Below are 7,183 nucleotides of genomic sequence, written 5' to 3'. Positions count from 1 at the left end.
TTTTTTTTTTTTTTTTTTTTTTTTTTTTTTTTTTTTGGTTTGGTTTTGTTTTTATTTTTTCTCCTAATGGCCATTTTCATTGGGGCAATTTTCAAGCACTGACCATTCCGAGATCATAGAGCTACTAAAAAAAAAAAAAAAAAAAAAAAAAAAGTGACAAATGTTTCCTTCATGTCTTCTATACCAGAATGTAAATATTTTTGTGTTTTGTGTTTAATTTGTTAGAATTCTAACACGCTATATACTTCCAAGAAGTATGTCATTGTCAATATTTTGTCAATAAAGATTTATCAATATGCCCTAACACTTCAAGCCATCTATTTTCCCCCCCTCCCCCCTCCTCACACCTTTCCCTTTTCCCCCTGCGCTCAGATCCGCGCTCCGGTGCCCGCGCAGCGCATTCCTGCGGCCGTGCGCGCATTTCCTTCACGAACCCAATCGTTTGGAAACAGCCACCTCCAAACGAGCCGCACAGCGCTGCTGGCTGTAAATAAATACCTCGAGAAAAAAAAAAAAAAAAAGAAAGAGAGGACATAAAACCAAATCCAGCCCCTTCCCCGGGCGCAACCCGATGGGAGGCTTGCGCGGGTCGCTGCGCGCTCGGCACAATGCAAAGCTTCCTTGGCAGAACTATGGATTTGAGCGTGCGGCGGTGATTTTTATATTATTATTTTTAATGTTTTCCCTCTCGCCCACCTCCCTTCACCTCCTTCTCCTCCCACCCCCCTTCCTTTTTTTTTTCTCCTTTTTTTTTTTTTAATTATTATTATTATTATTATTATTATTTTTTGCGTGATCCCGGGCGCTGCGCAAAACTCTGCTGTAAAAACAACCCTGAAACTTTAAAAGAAAAAAAAAAAAAAAAAAAGTTGCTCGGGGTCCTTGAGGAAACGAGCCGGTTTTCTGGGGGTACACAGTTGTTTTTTCATGCTTCATTTGCTCCTTAGCCTGATAGACTGCATTAATCAGTTTTATTTCCATTGATAGAGAAACCTCGTCTGCTCTGTTCGAGCTACAAAGAATCCTGCGAGCTTTTGTGAAAGTGCAAATCAGTTTAGGCAATTATCATACCAGGAATATGAAGGGGAAAGAGGAGGCATTGCCCAGTGGTCTCCTTTAATCTCTTAATCCGTGGATCCAGGGGGGCTGGTTGGACATAATTTAGGACAATCTGACTACCCTTTACACTGTGATAAGGCGAAGTTACAATGCATCGCGAAAATACGAGCTTTGTTCAACGCCCTGCCTTGAAAAAGTTGAGATTAGGCATTCCGCGCACGTGGTGGCGGCTCCGCCGGGTGCAGTGTAAATTATTATTATTATTTATATACATGTATATATATAAATATCTGATTCGATTTTATTTTGGTGGCCTTATGGGATGCCGGTGACTTTGCGGTTCGGCGGAGGCCCAGGCGTGTCGCAATGCGGTCCCTCTGTCCCGAGCCGCCCTCCTGGCCCCGCAGTGCCACCCCCGAGGCGGAGCCCTGCGCGCACCGCTGCGCGCCTCCACCTGAACTCCTCGCGCTCTCCCCAAACCCACGCGGACGTTCTGCGGCCGAACAGCGGGCTGGGGCCTTTCGGAAGATTGTTTCCCATCTTGATAAAAGGCTTATTTCTGCGGGAGCCCTATATTTTTTCCCCCGCCCCCCCTTTTCCCCCAACACCCGCCTCTCCTCCTTTTTTTTTTTTTTTTTTTTTTTTTTAAACCGTGAGGAAAGAGAGGGGGAAAAAAATTAAGCGTCCTATGTAGCGTAACAGCAATAAAATCTTCAGAGAATGCCATTAGCTTTGAAAAAAAACCCTAAAAGCTTTATTACAAACCGAGCTTTGAAAATAGGGGGGATTAGGAGTCTGAAAGGGTCCCACAATGGTTAGAAGAAAAGGTTTCATGCTAATGAGGTTAATGCCCTTTGTATCTCAGGACTCCACAACTTCATTACTCCCTATCTCCGGCTGCACCAAGCGGCTCAGAACACTGCAATCCACTCCAGCTCTCCCCTGCCTTGCCTAGAGAAGGATTTGATAGCAGCTCTGTTCAAACTAGATAATTATATCTTTTCAAGTCGGAATTAAGATAAAGAAAGTGAAGCAAAGGCGGCTAGCCTTGATCCACTGCAAACAAATTTGGCGCACTTTCGAGTCTCTCTCCCCCTGCCTCAATAGGCAGGACAGGCAGCTTATTAGACCCTCATTTGCTTTATTAATTCATCTATTTAAAGTGGCAGGATTAAAGAGAGGGAGAGAGAGGGAGAGCCTAATGTGGGACAGTGGATGCCAGGCAACGTGGAAATATAAATATTGGCGAGATGCTATCCGAGCGAGCGGTTAAAAATACATTTTCTATTAAATAACTGGGAGGGGTGGGGGAGGGAAGGTAGATTTCGGGTAGCGAATTACAGACCGCGGCGGATTTTTGCTGCTCGTTCGAATGAGATATCGGTGCCTGCCCGCAGGCGGTGCCTCGACGGCCGCAGTCCTCGGGATCTACAGCGGGGGACGCGGGGGTTTTCGACCCGCACCTTCCTCAGCGCTGCGGAGTGAGGGAGCGAGGAGCGGAGCCGAGGATTTCCCCTCGATCTCCTCTCTCCCTTATGGCTGGAGGCTACGCTGCCTCTCGCCTCGCCTCCTGTCCACCCGGCCGTGCCCCAAATGTGGCACCGCAACACACGGGGCTCCCACCGCTCCCCCCCAACCTCCCCGGGTCCTCTTCCCTCAGCGCTGCCATCGTACTGCCGCAATAGCACCGAACCTGAGCTCGGCGCTGCCCGGCTTTGCTCCGCACACAGAATCTGTCCGCCCCGCTTTGGCCTTTTAACCCTTTCCCTTCGAACACAGCCGGCTGCTCTCGGCCTTTCCCGGCCGTGGGCTGATAGGGTCGCGCCCCCCAATGTTCCTGTCCCCGTTTGGAGTCTCTAGTTTATTGTGTTGCTGAACGGCGTTTATTTTTCCCTCTCCCCTCTGGTGGATCTCGCCGTTACTTCGGAAATTAGCAGTTAGCCATAATTAGCGAGTCCGGCCCGTAGGAAATAGGCACAGCCAGGGCAGCTCCGAGCGGACCTCTCCCGATACAGCTTTCCCGCTCCCCCATCCACAGCCGCCGCTGTACCCCCGCACAGGGCCCCGCTGCTCGGTGCGACGGGAGTTTGGAGAACCTCCTGACCCCTAGCCGCAGCCCCTCTGTTGCTGGGACAGCATTAACCGGGAGGACCACGGTGGAAATCCGAAGGGCCGTCCGTCCCCCCCCCTCTCCCTCTTTTAATCACCCTTTGCAATTAGCGCCTGTTGCGGGATCCCCGCACCCAGCCCTTCCCCAGCGGTTCGGTGGGGGCTGCGTTTCGGCTCCCCTCCGCTCCCGGTAGCGCCGAACCGCCCCCGTCCTTCTGTCTGTCTGTCTGTCTGTTCGTCCGTCCGTCCCCCCGGGGGGCAGCAGCGGCCGTGCGGGGTTCGGGCGCTGCGGGAGCGGCTTTATAGAGGCGCTGGGCACGGAGCGGCCCGGCCTGACGTCAGGAGAACCCGATCCGGCCCGCTCCGCTCCTGCGTCTGAAACTGATCCTTGAAATGAGAGAACAGACTCTACACAATTCCCATGGCCTTGACATAAGGTACAGCGATAAATATACACCACTAATGAGCAATTACCATATAATCACCTTCCAATTAGCTCGCATAATGATGAATTAAACATTCTAGCCTGCTGGATTAGGTTTCTTACTTTGTATATTATTTACGATGGCTAGCTTCTGCTGAGCACCAAATATCGAATGAGATAGGGAATTTCAGTTGGGCTAATTACGCATTCAGTTCACGCCCGGAGTTTTTGTCACCCGCTAAGGAAAGTGCGTTGGAAGGTGGTGTCCATCCCTTTCTGTCCCTCCTTTTTGATGTCCTAAAACAAAACCCTCTCTTTTCCACCGATGCTCGGCTCGGTGCCCTCCGCGTCAATCCCTTTCTTCTCCCCAGGGCCGCACCGACGGATGATGGACCGAGGCTGTCCCCGGGACGCCGAAATAATGAGGGGTGGCCCCGGTGTAGATGGTCGGGACGCAGAAGGGCTCTCGGGGAAGCGGTCTGCACTGTTACATCATTTTAGGAGGTGGGAGGGGACCCCAACCGCAGGTAGAAAGACTCTAGTCCCACTGATATGGGAATCCCTCCGCGATGCTCCACGCGCTATCCGATATCTGTGCTATTCTGGGGCGGGGGCTCCCAAACCAATGGGTCAGCGGGGAGAGGATGGGTTCTGCTCCTAGGGAGCGGCTTTGGGCACGGGTGTGGTTCTGCAACGGGGGGAGAGGAGCAAAAGCAGCCCCGAAGGTGGAGGGGGAGGATGGAGGGCTGACGGCAGAGGTCTGGAGCTCGGAGTGCTTTGGGAAGGGGATGGGGGGGCTGGAAGGAGGAACCGGGCTCATTCTGTGCTGTTAAGCCGGACCCTTGGTGTTGTCTTCATGGATGCGTGAACCAATCCCCATTTACAGCCCTGCCACGCACCGGGAGCTGCCTTCCGCACACCTCCAACGGCACCTGCAGGAAATCCCCCCGGGACCCCACGGGAGTGCGTGTGTGTGTGGGGGGATAGAGGGAGGGTGGAAGGACACGGCTGTCAGCCCCACTCGAGGTGCCTTTGTAAGAGCGGGGTATCAGCAGTGTCTCAACCAACCCCGGACAGCCCTCGTGCAGCCCCAGCGCTCGGATTCACCTATTGTTGTTAATATTATTATCAGGAGGATATAAATTGTCCTGTTTAAAAAAAAAAAAAAAAAAAAAAAAAAAAAAAAAAGCCAAACAAAACAACCAAACCACGCTGGAAGAAACCAAAACAATTTCAGCCCCCGAGTGAGCGCTGACTGAATGAGTACCGGGGACACGGCCCCAAACACAGCGTGTAGAGAAGATGATGTAACTGCTGTCACATCCCGAGCGCAGGGAAGCGGCCGTTCCGATCCTCCCCGAGGTGAGGAGTGACCGAATTCCCGTTTGGTTTTTTTTTTTGTGGGTTCGATTCATCGCTGTGCCAGTAACGAAACGACCTGGTGATGGTTGTGCTGTGCTCGCATAGTGCGTCTCTCCGCTTAGGGCCGGGCGGCGGGTGTAGGCAAGGTTGTTTTATCTTTTGATAAAACAGGGAAGAAAGTGCATTCCTGTGGGTTACAAGAGCGAGAGATTCCCAGATAACTCTCCCGTGGTCTCACTTGTAACCCACCCGATCACGGTTATTTTATTTGGCAACGTGCGCTCGGGATAAGATGTGCTGCGATGAGACGGGATGGGGTGGGAGGTGATGGGATACTGGGACACGGATGTGATGCTCAGAGCCTTTGGCGAGGCGCTCCCTCCTGTGTCAGCCCCTGCTCCCGGTGACAGCCTGCCCGGAGCTGCCACGCCGCACTTCTCAGGGTTACAAAAAAAGAGGACGAAAGAGGAAGACGAAGTTTGGAAAGGCTGTTCAGACAAAATGTGAAAGGGTCTTTTCATAAGAAAAACGTTATGGCGTTTTACTTCTCGAGGAGTGAGAAATAATGTCAGATCTAGGCTGCAGCACTGACTGAGATCCATAAGGAAGAGTGAGAAATAGAAATGAGGGCAGTAAGAGAGCAGAAGAACGGAGAAAAGAGACAGAAGAAATGTGTGAAAAAGAGGTAGAGAGAAACAAGAAAGAAAGGAAGGGAAAGAAAGAAATAGAAGAAAGAGAAGAATGAAACAGAAAAAAAAGAAAGAGAGAAAGAAAGAAAAAAATAAAAAGAAAGAAAAAGAGAGAAACAGAGGCAATTAAAGGAAATGCCACGTGCGAAAGGAAAGCAGAAGGTTGCAGTGTGGAAATTAATGAAGATGTCACACAGCCGTTGTCACACGAGCATGGGGAAGGGTCGCGAGTTCAACACGGGCCGACTGGGAAATTCACGCCAATTTGCCTTTGGGAAAGCCAAGGGCTTTCGGAAATCCCCTTTCTTTCCACTACTGTGGCAATGTCCCCAAAGGTTGGGTTCGTTTTTTTTTCTTTTCCTCCCGTAAATACAAGCGGCTCCGAGGACCCCGCTCGGGTATCCCCTTCTGCCGGAGCCCCACCGCAGCAGCAGGAACGGCTCAGCCCCGCGTGTCCCCCCGTTGCGCAGAGCCGGAACGGAGCTGGGGACATCGCCACCGGAACGTGGAGAAAAGGCTCTTAGGGGTGGTTTCTTTTCTCCCAGGGAACCGGGCAGACCTGGAGCCGAGGGGACACAGACCCCGCCGCTCTCCGCAGCACCGCCGGGTTCCGCATCCGCTGGACGGGACGAGAAGGATACGGGGCCGCTCATTTTCGGGTACGGGGATAACTTCAGGCTGCTCCTCCCCGCGACTAGGTTGGAAAAGGAGCACGAGGCGACGCCGACACCAGTTTAATTAATCAAGGCTCTTGTACCTTCGGGGGGATTGCATCAGTTAGCATGAAATATTCATACGGGAGCTCTCCCGAGCCGCTCCGTTTAATCATCCCTGCCGCAAACGCAGGCTCCGGCTCTCTACGCGTGTGCCATTGATTTCCGTGACCTCATCTGCACACCTCCGGGGGGCGGGACCCATTCTGACAACCCCCCCCCCCGGAGGGCACCGGTGTCCGTCCCGTCCCGTGTCCCCTCTCAGCCCGCGGCCGCTGAGTTTTGCACTCAGACAGTTCAATTGCAGCAATTATATATTCCTCTAAAAAAAAAAATAATAATAAAAAATAAAAAAGGAGGAGTGGAGGGGCGTAAAGCAAAACACCCAGGAGGAAAAGAATTTGCCGTCGATTAACTTAAACCAGTTCGAACGGACGGGCTGTCAGTTCTGTAAGTAAATGACGCCGTGTTGATTCAGATGTTTCTCGCCGTGATCGCTGCCGGACCGCAGCCCTCGGGAACCCGCACGGGGAGAGGGTTTCGGGCTCCGAAGCGATGAGCCCGGCTCCCACCTCTCCATCAATCACGGCTTTATTGGGTGTCACCCGGCGGGGTGCGGGGAGAGCAGCGCACGTTAAGTGGTGCCATTAGGCTGCAGCGCAACAAGCGGAGAGGAGGTAATTGGCAGCAATTGGCGGCCCGAGTCCGCTGACCTGTTAATCTGTTGCCACCAACGCTCAGCCAGCAAAGGAGGGGAAAAAAAAGAGCGGGGGAGAAAAGTCTCACCGGCAGCAAAACGCGGTGTTTGGGTGGGAGGCCCCGTCCCA

Source organism: Centrocercus urophasianus, unplaced genomic scaffold (assembly GCF_019232065.1).
Source record: "Centrocercus urophasianus isolate 14NV4802_14NV808 unplaced genomic scaffold, USGS_Curo_1.0 seq_17, whole genome shotgun sequence".
NCBI lineage: Eukaryota > Metazoa > Chordata > Aves > Galliformes > Phasianidae > Centrocercus > Centrocercus urophasianus.
The sequence above is the reverse complement of the archived record's forward strand: the minus strand, read 5'-3'. Positions refer to the sequence as shown.